The sequence below is a fragment of the Tachypleus tridentatus genome, chromosome 8, assembly GCF_004210375.1.
Source record: "Tachypleus tridentatus isolate NWPU-2018 chromosome 8, ASM421037v1, whole genome shotgun sequence".
NCBI classification, from domain to species: Eukaryota; Metazoa; Arthropoda; class Merostomata; order Xiphosura; family Limulidae; genus Tachypleus; species Tachypleus tridentatus.
This window is the reverse complement of record NC_134832.1, coordinates 139070532-139084485: the sequence shown is the minus strand read 5'-3', so window position 1 is coordinate 139084485 and position 13954 is coordinate 139070532. Positions and strand designations below refer to the sequence as shown.

The 13954-nt window shown below is 34.9% G+C and overlaps 1 protein-coding gene across 3 annotated transcripts in view; it reads left to right on the top strand.

The window, feature by feature from the left end:
* Positions 1-13954, top strand: part of LOC143223608 (suppressor of lurcher protein 1-like) — a 300734-nt gene that overhangs the window by 150753 nt on the left and 136027 nt on the right. For all 3 annotated transcript variants that reach the window (XM_076451775.1, XM_076451774.1, XM_076451776.1), the window contains one exon: positions 11230-11474. The gene's annotated coding sequence lies outside the window, so the exon portion shown is untranslated. The remainder of the gene's footprint in view (positions 1-11229; positions 11475-13954) is intronic.

The window sequence follows — 13954 nt, the reverse complement described above, 5'->3', positions numbered from 1 at the left end:
ATTTGCAAAAAATGTTTAAGTTTCGATGTAATGGATGCATTAAGCACAATAGAGTTCTCAGGTTTGCTAAGTAGCCGCGGGGATTTTTTCGCTGAATGGCACCGTTCTTTGTCAGTTTAGTGAGCGCAAGAAACAACAGTTATAAAAACGATCGCTTTTTGACAGTTTGAATTTCTATAAGAAAAGTAAAAACGGTGACGGAGCTGTTGAATTCAATTCAAATCAATTTATTCGACATGATACAGTAAAATCGTGCATGTTTATAATACTGACATGAAAGACGAATATAAACTGAACAACAACAAATACTCAAACATGCTCCTCTCTTTGTACATTTTTTAGGTTTATTTTTCTCAGATTGATCGTTCAGCACATATGAAGACTAACAAATCAATATTGACATCGTTATCAATTGTTAGAAATTACAAAAGAAAAAAGAAAATTTTTCCTATAAAGTACTATTCAGAATAAGCATTTTGATAAAAAAATTAAACAATTAATTGTTCAGGAGATACAGAATGTGACAGGCGGACATTTTATTTGGAATATCGACTATTTTGAAATAATTTACTTGAAAAGAGATGAAAGTTAAGTAAACTGTTCTATTGGACTTTCTATAGGGCCCGGCATAGCCAGGTGGGTTAAGGCGTTCGACTCGTAATCTGAGGGTTGCGGGTTCGAATCGCCATCGCACCAAACATGCTCGCCCTTTCAGGCGTGGGGGCGTTATAATATGACGGTCAATCCCACTATTCATTGTTAAAAGAGTAGCCCAAGAGTTGGCGGTGGGTGGTGATGACTAGCTGCCTTTCCTCTAGTCTTACCATGCTAAATTAGGGACGGCTAGCGCAAATAGCCCTCGTGTAGCTTTGCGTGAAATTCAAAAACAAATAAAAAATACTTTTTATATTACAAGAACATAATATCATAGAATAAAAGAATGGATGAACTTGACCACAGTTGTAAGAAAATGTATCAAACATCCAGGGCAAGATATAATTGCTATTGCTGTGGTTATGCACAAAGCTATACAATTGACTATTTTTGCTGTGCTGACCGTCAATACCAAAGCATGATTTATAGTGTTATATTCCCTTGTACTTCATAATGAGCCAATAGCGCATGGAAATGCAAGCTTAACGTCTATCATTAATATCATATATACTATAGTATTCGTTCCTCTCAATTTGCTTTCTTCTCCATTTGTCCACTTCGTATGCCAAATCACAGTTCTTTAAAATGGCTTTGTTTGTTTTGTTTTTTTGAATTTCGCACAAAGCTACTCGAGGACTATCTGTGCTAGCCATCCCTAATTTACCAATGTAAGACTAGAGGGAAGGCAGCTAGTCATCATCACCCACCACCAACTCTTTGGCTACTCTTTAACCAACAAATAGTGGGATTGACCGTCACATTATAACGCCCCCACGGCTGGGAGGGAGAGCATGTTTGGCGCGACTTGGGCGCGAACCCGCAACCCTCGGATTGCGAAGCGCACGCCTTAAGGCGCTAGGCCATGCCAGGCCCTTAAAAATGGCGTTCATATCTATGTGTTGTCATTACCAGATCTTGTCAGCTGGACTGGATGACGAAAGACGAAAATTCCTCTTAAACGGACTTCCAACGCTAAAATCAGGGGTTCGATTCCTCTCGGTGAACACAGCAGATAGACCGATGTGATTTTTTTTATAAGAAAACGCACGCACTTGGTATTTATCGCATAGGATGCGTATAATTTTTTTTCTTCTATTTCCACATTTTTGCATATTTGAAATCGAAAATCTGATCTGAAATACTATTTCTCATATATTTGATTTGATATGCAAAGTGGACGAATTAAAAAAGTCCGATAGTAATAATAATAGAAAACATCTATATTTACGTACATTTTATCAAAAGGATTTAATCCTATTGGTTTCTTAATGCTCAAAAAGCTTTCGGTATTTAAACCATAACTTACAAAATGAACTTAGATATTAATACGTTTATCGAACATTGTTATTATTTAAATTCTAATATTTAAGGGATTAGGTAGATAAGAAACGATAAAAGAGTCCCTTAAGGAGAATCCTAATGGCTTGATAATGTATATTACTGTGCCATATGTCGAAAAAACAACAACAAATGTTCAGGTTGCTACCCTAAGGAAGATATGAATGACAAAACTACCACTATACTGTAAAATTAAGTAAGATATCACTTAACAATCATTGTACGTCAAACAGTCCAGTTGTAAGAAAGGCTTACAAGCTTCATAATCAGATCACATAGATTTTTATTAATAAATCTCCACAAAAACCTCACTAAAATAACTCTTCCTTCAGGACAGCAGCGACTCCTGCTTAACATTACTTCTCAGAATCCACAGATCACTTCTATTATTCTGACTAATTAATCACCCAGCAAATTATAACGAAAAATACCAAACGGTTGGAAAAATATTAGGCTTAGCCTGGGATTAGTTTTGAAACGGATAGCGTGAATAACGAACAGTGGCGACTTTGCTGTCAGCTTATATAGAAGATATGGCCGAGCATGGCCAGGCGGTTAAGGCACTTGACTCGTAAATCGAGGGTCGCAGGCTCGAATCCCCGTCACACCAAATATGCTCATGGGGGCGTTATAATGTGACGGTCAATCTCACTATTCGTTGATAAAAGTAAAGCCTAAGAGTTGGCGGTGAGTGGTAATTGACTAGCTGCTTTGCCTCTAGTCTTACACTTCTAAATTAGGGACGGCTAGCGCAGATAACCCTCGTGTAGCTTTGCGTGAAATTCAAAAAACCAAACCATATAGAAGATATAATCGAATTCTCTAACATGTTATCAGTTAGCAATTTCTGTTTGACCTAATTTATTTTAATGACTCATCAGGCCTCTCGTGCCGCGAATCAAATTTAAAAATAGAGCGAAAAAGAATAAGAAACTCCCGCGAAATTTTCCGAGAGTTAGAAAAATATCTTACAGTTTTTATCCTCAGAAGAGCCTCGAGAGATAATAGCTTCATCGGCACGTGATTAGCTCATCAACAGAATACAGAATGTAAACTCACGTCAGGTCGAAGCATAGTAGGAACATCACTCTGAGAGAAACTGTTCTGATGGGTGGTATATAGGTGAAATCAATCAAGATTACTGATAGACAGCTCAGAGAACCTACAAAAAATAAACCAATTATCAGAACAAATGATGTTAGCTCACCCCTTGAAATAAAATAAAGCCTAACGAATCTGGAACCAACAATCCAGTGCGAAGTTTCTCAAGAAACATCAAAGTCTTGCAGGCGTCGAAGTAATGAGTATTATACTGGTTACTACAACAACAACAACTAGCTTTCCATCACGTGATATCAACTAAATCAAACTTGCCTTTATCGTCGTCAATAAAAACGTTACATTCACGACTTCACGCAAGAAATAGACGACACGAGGCCCCACCCACAATATTCTGTTTTTATTTTTGAGAAATTATCCAGCAGGTCCTAACAGATCGCACAGAATTGTAGAGTTTAGAAATGAAGGAAAGTCGGGTTTAAAAAAAGTCCCGTTAAGTTGATTGAAATACGGTGTAATAATGAACGGTAAGAAATCTCTCACGTGAAGAGAATTTCTCAAGAGATGGTTGGACTGTAGAATAGAAGTCGTGTCAGGTGCTAATTGACACTGCTGTTTCGCATAAGTTATCCTTTAAAATGTATGATGACTGACACTGCTTCTTCTCAGGCATAAATTATCCTTTAGAATGTATGATGACTGACACTGCTGTTTCTCAGGCATAAGTTATCCTTTAAAATGTATGATGACTGACACTGCTGTTTCTCAGGCATAAGTTATCCTTTAAAATGTATGATGACTGACACTGCTTCTTCTCAGGCATAAATTATCCTTTAGAATGTATGCTGATTAACACTGCTTCTTCTCAGGCATAAATTATCCTTTAGAATGTATGCTGATTAACACTGCTTCTTCTCAGGCATAAATTATCCTTTAGAATGTATGCTGATTAACACTGCTTCTTCTCAGGCATAAATTATCCTTTAGAATGTATGCTGATTAACACTGCTTCTTCTGAGGCATAAATTATCCTTTAGAATGTATGCTGATTAACACTGCTTCTTCTCTTTAGAATGTATACTGATTGACACTGCTGCTTCTCAGGCATAAGTTATCCTTTAGAATGTATGATGGTTGACACTGCTACTTCTCAGGCATAGTTTATCCTTTAGAATGTAAAAACTAACCGAATTGATTAAACTAGACAGTAAATTGACACGAACTGTGAGTTGGGCTAAAGTTTGAAGCAAATGAGGGTTAGTTTTATTAAACACAAAGTTAAACAACGAACAATCTTGGTTCTGCTAATCACGAGTAACGAAACCCGGTTTATTGGAGTTATAAGCCTATAGTCTTACCGCTGAGTCACTGGAGGCTAAGAAAAATGAAACATTATGACAAATGTTCCTGGAAAATGTTGTGTACCTTTGAGACAGGTATCTTGATGAAATATCACTGTGACTTAGGATTTATTTCTGACACCATTATAAATTCTAATACACTCTGTGTCAACACCCTGTACTAGAAGTTATCTAGGTCTGTCCATTCAGGAAGTCAAAAAGGTTACATTCAAACGAATGCGAATTTGTAAATCATAAAATCCCGTTACAGCTACAATCGATATAAAGGTGCTGTGGAAGGGAATGTATCAGAACTACATTTTGACATCGTTTAATGTTACGTAGGTAGCGTTATGACACTTAAACCGATAGCTTTAAGGAATTGTGTATCACAGCCATTTCCGACGTTAAATATTCACAAACTCGGGTTATAAATATATGTTCAGATCGGGTTTCTATAATTTCCTATAAGGGGATGGCCCCTTATACCTAATGTCATTGGGTAATAAAAAATATAGATCAACTTAGGGCACTAGAACCATTCAGAAGGAAACCCACAACAAGTCGTATCCCAACTGTTGTAAGTAAAATACACTGCTTTGTGACAGGTGAGAATCTACAAATATAAAGATGAATGACAAAAGGTGTTCCCGTATCCTAGGCAACAGCATCAACGTAATCAGATGTTCTTGTGTCCTAGGCAGCAGCATCAACGTAATCAGATGAATGACAAAAACTGTTCCCGTATCCTAGGCAACAGCATCAACGTAATCAGATGTTCCCGTATCCTAGGCAACAGCATCAACGTAATCAGGTAAAGCGACACAAGTTATAAGGTGCTTCAACAACATATTTATTCAGCCATCATATACCTCAGCAGATGAAGAAGGAAACGGATATGTACACCATTCCGTGAGTAAAACATAAGGTGTAACCCGTCTGACTATAGATTGCTGTGTGATCAGACAGAATCAGATTTCATTTAAACGTGCATGTCCAAAGTTGAACCGACACTAAGTTCCATACGTATTAATGGAGAATATCTAAACTGTAGTGTGTTTAATCATTGTAATTAGTTATGTTAATGTTGTGATGATAATATGATAATACATTGTGTCCTTTATCTGAGCGGCACAGCATGGCCAGCTGGTTAAGGCGCTTGACTCGTAATCTGTGGGTCGCAGGTTGAAGTCCCCCTCATACTAAACATGCTCGCCTTTTCATCCATCGGGGCATTATCATGTGACGGTCAATCCCACTATTCGTTGATAAAAGAGTAGCCCAAGAGATGGCGGTGGGTGGCGATGACTAGTTGCCTTCTCTTCAGTTTTACACAACTAAATTAGAGACGGATAGCACAGATATATCTCGTGTAGCTTTGCTCGAAATTCAAAACAAACAAACAAATAAAATCTACGCAAGCGGTGCAAGCGGCTAATAACGGACTCAGAAAATACAGTAACAATGATTTTATTGTCATTCCTGATACTGAATAAATTATAAATAGACTTACCAAAAACCAGCTGAAATTATAAAAAAGTTAACAATGCTCCAAATACTGAAGAAACCTCCAGGGATCGAAATTTCTTGAATTGGAGAGGTTTTCAGATCTGGACAGTTATATTTTAAAATCAAACTTTTTTCATCTTGAGCAACAAAATATAATACGGCCTTATAGATTTTGGTTTGTTTATTTTGCGTAAAAACTATAAGGTAGGATATTTGTGATTTGTCTGCTCTCGGAATTTTAGTGTACTAATTCAGTAAACGTGCCACTGACCCTCTGGGGAAATTTAGATGTGGGAGGGGGATTCTGGACAAATGAAGTCATTTTGTTACTTTCGTTATTATGTCATCTACCCCTAGTACAGCGGTAGGTGTACGGATTTACAACGCTAAAATCAGGGGTTCGATTCCCCTCGGTGGACTCAGCAGATAACCCAATGTTGCTTTGCTATAAGAAAAACATACGTTACAATGGGCTAACCCTGAAGAAGCCACAACGGCGATAGATAGGTTTAAATTAACAGTATTTTTTCTAACTATCTGGAGTTTAAAGGTTGTTGTTTGTAACATTTTGTTAATTTCAATGTGAACATCACATCATATGACACAGGGATTTAACTGCGGGATCAGAAATCTTCACGTTTAGACATAAGCATCTTTAATCTAGAACTACTAATGATAGATGTGGGTAACTAGTTCACAAGAACTGACAGCATAACTATTTTAGAAACAATAATACTGCCTGTCATAGATACAATTCTGAAATAGCAAAACACTTCTGCATATAGTGGCTAGAATCTTAGACCTTTTGATATGTAGCTATAAATTTTTAGTGAACATTTGATGGACTTGAGAATTGAAGGAGAACAATTACATTCAGCAACATGTCATATTATTGTAGTGTAGACATCATGTTTATAAGTGTCAGTGCTTGATGTACTATTAGAAACAGGTAGAAACTGGCAACATAAGCCTAATCAAGATAAATAAACAGTTAGACTCTGTAAGTTTGAGGCGGGCAGGTATCAGCTGTTTTCATGGCCAAGAACAATAGTAATAAGTACCTTATATTAATATATTTATCTATGCAAATCAACAAGCCACGTGATAACCACAGCCGCTATAAAGTCTCACAATAGAACAGAATGTATCAGAACTATATTTTGACATTGCTTGACCTTATGAAGCAAAGGAATATGGATCAACATCGGAAACCAGGACCATCCATATGTGCCACAAGTCGTCACCAGCCATGGTAAGCAAAGTATCGTGTCTTATGACAGGAGAAAGGTTACAATTAGAAGGGTCAATGGCAAAAGTCGATTTCAAGACCCAGGTAACAGTTTGCAACATAACAAAAAAAAAAGGATATATGTCTGAAAAATCTACACAAATTACGTGTACACCCCCTACGTATCCACTCAACGTTTGCTTAATTTAAGCAGCTGAAGAATGAAACGGGTATTTTTGCTATTCTATATTAATATATAATTGTCAAATATGCAGATTTATGGATAATCGGACTGTTAAAACCTGGTCCTGGAAATCCGTCTTCGTGGTAAACTAGATGGTATATGGAAAGCTGCAGGAAGAAGGGCTGTGCTTTGAACATGATAGCCTTAACAACAGTTCTTTTTTTTTTTTACAACGAAAACTGTGCTTTAGCGCTATTTTTATGATAACCGACCGTGGTGACATGTACTGCAACGACGTGGTGAGTGTCCGAAATTGTTTAATATAAGGTACTCCTCCTCTTTATACTGTCATCTGAGGCTAATTATTAATTAATTACAAAGACGGGTAAAAGTTAATTAAGGCAATGATTGTTTTCTGATGAATTTAAAACTATTAAATTTCAAGTTTTATTTTCAAATAAAGAAAAATGATGGTAAAATCAATTGTCACCTGTTTAACAGACTTGTCCTATAAACTTCAAACAATAACTATTCTCTGTCCGATTTTTATATATATTGAAAATAAGTAAGAAAACTGAGAAAACAAAAGATTGTAACATTCATTATAACAGTACTGTCATCCCTTTATTGTGTGTTCGTTTGTTCGTTTTGAATTTCGCGCAAGGCTACTCGAGGGCTATCTGCGTTACCCGTCCCTAATTTAGCAGTGTAAGACTAGAGGGAAGGCAGCTAGTCATCACCACCCACCGATAACTCTTGGGCTACTCTTTTACCAACGAATAGTGAGATTGACCGTAACATTATAACGCTCCCACGGCTGAAAGGGTGAGCATGTTTGGTGCGACCGGGATTCGAACCTCGGATTACGGGTTGAATGCCTTAACTCGCTTGGCCATGCCGAGCCTTCGTTTGTTTGATTTAGAACAAAGTCACATTGCGCTGTCTGCTGTGGCCACCGCAGAATATCGAACTCCTGATTTTAGCGTTATAAGTGTGTAAAATTACCACTGTTACAAGGGGTACGGGGGGGGGCTTTATCGTGTGAAGAAGAATTGCAACTGAATTTAAGCGCGTATTGAAGTAATAATAATGAGTGAAGTAGGAAACCGAAACTCTCCAGTAGCGATGTACAGTATCTTAAAATATATTATTCATGGCCTAGATGACTGTCGAGTACAGGTGCATTCTCAATACGGCTGAGATGGGTATCAAAACTTTAATTAAAATAAAGTACAGAACAACGTTTCGACCTTCTTGGGTCATCTTAACCTAATGATGACCTGAGAAAATCGAAACATTGTTCTGTACTTTATTTTAATTATAGTTTTTATACCCGTTGCAGCCGTCTTGAGAATGCATTTTTACTTCAAGTGGGGTTCTCGTCATCATGAGTCGAGCACAGCGTTTGTCAAGGGTTCTGATCTGAACACAAATGTGAATCTGACTCCGAGAACAGTAAAGAAACGCCTCAGCACAAAACGATATCAGCGGACTTGTAATGATTTGAAAACAACTGTTGAAAAGATATTACAATTCTAAAGGGTCGAAAGTGACATCACACCTAAAACACTGAAGTGAACAAAGCCACAGACGTGGGATCTCTACGACCAAAATATAGGCACGAACTTTCAGACAACAACTGATGGTAGTTTGAACGTCGATAAAGGAGAAAAATGAGAAAAAAAAACAGTATTAAAAGCAATCTAGGAAGTGAAAGATTAGTTGAATAAAAATCAGACACTTTCTTATACAATGTGTATCTGAAAAAAACAACTGATTTTGAAGATAATAGAAATTATTTAATGATCTTTAATTATCAATAATACTATTTAGTTTTGTATAAAGTAACTTAACTTTTATTTTTATACATATTATAAATTTTTTTATACATTTAGCACATAGTTGTTAAAGATGTGACTTTAATACCTTTATGTCGTTTTAATCACTTATATTATAAGGTATTCTATTCCATATTTTCACTCCTATATAACTTATTGATTGCTGATCTGTTGACGAATAGTGCATTTTTATCCCCGTTAAACTCTGTTTTATGGCTATGAATTTATAAGCTATTTTTGAATAAGGTTAGAAATCTACGTATATTAATTATTTAATTTTTTAAACTTCTACATAAGACTACACAATAATATCAATAGCATAATCTATGGCAATCTATTGAGTAAGGCTAGAAATCTTCGTATATTAATTATTTAATTTTTAAGTTATACTTAAAACTATTCAACGATGTCATAATCAATAAACATCTGTTTAACAGGGTTAGAAATCAGGATAAATTAATTTGTTTTATAGCTATGAATTTATAAGCTATTTTTGAATAAGGCTAGAAATCTACATATAATAATTATTTAATTTTTTTTAAACTTCTACATTAGACTACACAATAATAGCATAGTCTATGGCAATCTATTGAATAAGGCTAGAAATCTTCGTATATTAATTATTTGATTTTTTAAAGTTATACTTAAAACTATTGAACGATGTCATAATCAATGAGCATCTGTTTAATAGGGTTAAATATCAGGGTAAAATAATTACTAACATTTTAAGTTATACATGAAACTATTCAACGATGTCATAATCAATAAACATCTGTTTGATAGGATTAGAAATCCGGGTAAATTAATTATTTTTAAGTTATACATGAAACTATTAAACGATGTCATAATCAATAAACATCTGTTTAACAGGGTTAGAAATCAGGCTAAATTAATTATTTTTTTAAGTTATACATGAAACTATTAAACGATGCCATAATCAATTAAACATCTACCAGATAGCTTTAGAAATCTAGATATATTAATTGTTTAACTTTATCTTGTAAATAAAACTACTCAAAGATATCTTAATCAATAAACATCTTTTGTGGATCAGCAGAAGTTTAGGGGAATTTGACAGTCAACGGTGTCAACGATGTACACAAAAATGAGAGCACCCTGACTGCTGACAAGTACAGGTACACTCTGTCGTTGTGACAATCCGTAAGAAACAAGACTTATCACCAGAGACTTATCTTTTGGCACAACAATGATCCCAAGAACACAACAAATATGATGAAACAAATCTGAAACACCCATAACCATAGTATGTCCTATAAAATATCATAACATGGTCATTTTTTAGTATGAACGAACTTATACAAGACCTGAAAAGATCAAAAGGTAACAAAACAACTGATTAAATCGTAGGAAACAATACTGATCTACAATCGTACATTGAGAACATGGTGTAATGCTTCTGTTAAGCGCACAAAATACATACTATTGTATTCTACAACTTATTTGGTGTTATTTTATATTCTCTATGATAATATTTCCTGCCATTAATACATTCACCGTCTAGATTACGCCATTTGTTCTTTGTGACTCTTGTAAGAGTATCACTTCTGAGTTTGCATAAACATTTCCATTACTATATACATAAATATATATACATTTATAGTCAAGTTTTAAAATTACTTCCGAGGCCGATTCTTTTTCCAATGTTTTAATTCGTTTGTTCGTGTCCGTTTTAAACGAGAGGTATAAGAAACAGTACTTTTGAAGAAGACAAAACAAAGGTAATGAACCATCCAACCAAATGAAGGAAACTGACTATATACCTTACAGTAATCGAATATACCTGTGTATAATAGTTAGTACTAACTTTGTCCAAAATTGAATCATGCCATTTAAAATATATTTTTTCAATATAATATGTTACCAAACTTAAGACATGTGTGTATTGTGTGTTATTTTGTTATCCTACATTTTTAATTTTTTTTTTTATAAAAGACGAAAATGTTTTGATTTTTCCAGTAAGTTAAAATATAATTATTATCTTCTAGGTTTGTTTCAACAAAAATATATTTGGTTTGTTTGGTTTTAGCTTATTTTTACTTTATTTATTATTTGTTTCAGGAACAAAAACCCAACGTAGGAAGATATGATATGGCTTACACAAACGTAAGTAACAATAAACAAGAAAAAGGCTATGACACATTACCAAATCCAATGTAGGCGTAACGTGAACTAAGCCTATTACGTGCTCTTTAACTCGGTGAGGGGGTTGTGAGAATCTCTAAAGCCTGACAAGTTTCGAGAAACCACAAGAGTGAAGGCCTTCTTCGTGAAAATTATTGTTTCTCTAATTCAGATTTATACAGGTAATGATATGGGTTTGGCATTCTAATTAAAGTGGTTAAAAACTAAAAGTTTTGTACTTAAACTAGCTGTTTGGTTAATTAGGTGACTAAAAGTTTTTCTGCTCATAGGTGAATGTTCAGACTAGCAAGAGCATCTGGTCCATATAATTTTGTTAGCATACAACTGACTTAACAGAATAAAATAAAATGAAGAAAAGGCACCTAATTGTGCTTAGTTAATAAACGGTATTCAGTGTAATTATTATCCTTTCTGAAAGATTATTTATAATGTATATTACTTGTGTTATTCTAAGGCATGGTAACTTGAGCTCTCGAAGTGGTTAAAATAAATTAACACCAATTGACAGATTTAGTCTTTGTATAACCGTATTTTATTTTAATGTGATGTTTAATATACGTAATTAAATATTTACGTATGAGTACACTCGTGATTCGTGTATATTTGCTTCTAAGCGTACCATAGTATTCCTTATAGTTTTGGTAGTCTGTGCTGTTTACTTAAGTTTAGAATTATATTTGAGATGTTATATGTGTCTGATAATTAGCTATTGTAAGTTTGATGATAGCCACAGCAAGTGATGCACTAAACATGAGAAGCAGGATTATACTGAGTGGTGAATGAAAGTGTGTTATCATGAATTAAGTTATATTTTCCTCTTCTGTTGCACATTTTTTTTTATGAAATTATCTATAAACTGTTAGATCAAGCGTGACCAAGCGGTATAAAGACCTGGATTGCAGTTCAAAGGATCCAAGGCTAGAGATAGAATATTCATCTCAGTTTCGGTTGTAGGCGAGTTAGACAACCAACAGTCAATCACGTTATTCATTTCAAAAGTCTAGACGCGGCTCTCTTGAAAGTATGTGCTGTTTACTGGCTTCTCTAATCAGTATTCAAAATCTGTATAAAGCATATACTTTACCTTTAGAAACTCTCGCGTGTCTATCCATCGATATTTAGCGCCATCTGTTGGGTTGATAATATATTTAAGTTCGTGTACGCCATATTTACAATTTATATAAAACAAATCTGCATATATTGATCGAAATATCAAAAGTGGGTATTCACAGACAAGTCAAAGCTAGAAAAGTCTTTCAGCAACAGTCCTAGTCGTTTAGGAGCTAGCCTTCCCTCATGTAATGAAGTGGGAAGTAGGCAATAAAGTTGCTGTATTAGACATTTTTAATTGTTATATCTGAAATGCGTATTATGAGTACATATGCGCATAATATATGGTTTGTTTTATTGTTCGTATTTAAGCATAAAACTATACAATGGACCATATATGCTATACTCCCCGCTGGTATCGAAACCCGGTTTCTAGTATTGTAAGTCCGCAGGCACACAGCTGTGCTACAAGGAGGTTAATATATAATAAGAAATACTTTAAATGGTCGGTTTTTCTATTAGGAATTCAATAGGGTGATATTTCTGCGCGTGAATTATTTGCAATCTTTGTCGATCTCTATTATTAAGTACCACAGTACTTAACAATGTAGTTCATACTGTCACAGAAGTCAAGGAAATTAGAACATTTTATTTATTTTACTTTCCGTTATTCGATTCAAATCACGAGCATTGTATGACTGTAAAGACTAGAGCACGCTTCTGTAAGTCACAATTTACAGTTATTATTTTTCAAGTGACATTTGTAGCGACTTGTCGACCAATTCTCGCCACTAAAAACACCAAAACCACTTTACTGTGAATATGGTACGTAAGAGTACAAGTCAGACTTGTGGAAAACCTGCCAAACGAATAACAAACGTCTGAAAATTTGTTCTTATAAACTTAAGGTTTTCAGCAAGAAATTTAGTACCATATTCGAGATTCAATCTTTCGAGATGCCTCTATGGAAACCAATACTCTGCCTTATCATTTCCCTAATGGCAGCTAGCTGCCTCCTAGCTATTCCAGAGAAGATTGCCGTACCTTAAAATACTTAAATGAAAATATTAAACCCTGGAATAATCTGTCGATTAAGCGTCTATGACATACAATAACACAATTGAGCCTTAAGCCGGAAAATCTTAATATAAAGTCTGAGAATGCAAATGATTTTGTTTGTTTTAGAATTTCGGGCGAAGCTACACAAGGGCGATTTTTACATAATCGTCCTTAATTTGGAAGATAAAAGACAGATCATTAAAACACCCACCGTCAACTTTATGAATACTCTTATCTGACCAAATACGGGCAATGTATGGAGTGTGTTTATGAATCCAAGGGGTAAATCATAAATCTTTAGATTCATAGGCCGTTCGTGCTTACCATTCAACCCAAGATGGACGACTCTAAAACTACAGGATATAAGTGTCTCTGTGTTGCATATATTATTGAGCTACACATCACATGTAATATTAAAACAAGTCACTGAACTTGACGGGGGATAATAAGTCAGTGAATGCATTTAATACAAACACGTAATTTTTTAAACGTAGACTAGTTTCAGTTATTTTGAAAAAAGAAACTAGTTTCA